Raw genomic sequence first — 209 nt, 5'->3', positions numbered from 1 at the left:
GCGACAGTGGCGGCAGCGGCGGCGGCAGCAGCAGCAGCATTGCCACCACCACTACCACCAGCGGCACTCAGTTGCTCCGGTGCTCACTCTTCGACTCCGGCTTAGACCCAGGCTTCCATCCCGGTTCTCGGAGCCTGCCCCGGTTTCCGGGCCCCCTCTCTGGCCCCCCGCTCCGCTCCGGCCCGGCCCCCGCCCCAGCCCTGCCGCCC

Source organism: Trichechus manatus, unplaced genomic scaffold (genome assembly GCF_000243295.1).
Source record: "Trichechus manatus latirostris isolate Lorelei unplaced genomic scaffold, TriManLat1.0 scaffold00001, whole genome shotgun sequence".
Classification (NCBI taxonomy): Eukaryota; Metazoa; Chordata; class Mammalia; order Sirenia; family Trichechidae; genus Trichechus; species Trichechus manatus.
Note: the sequence above shows the minus strand (reverse complement) of the source record.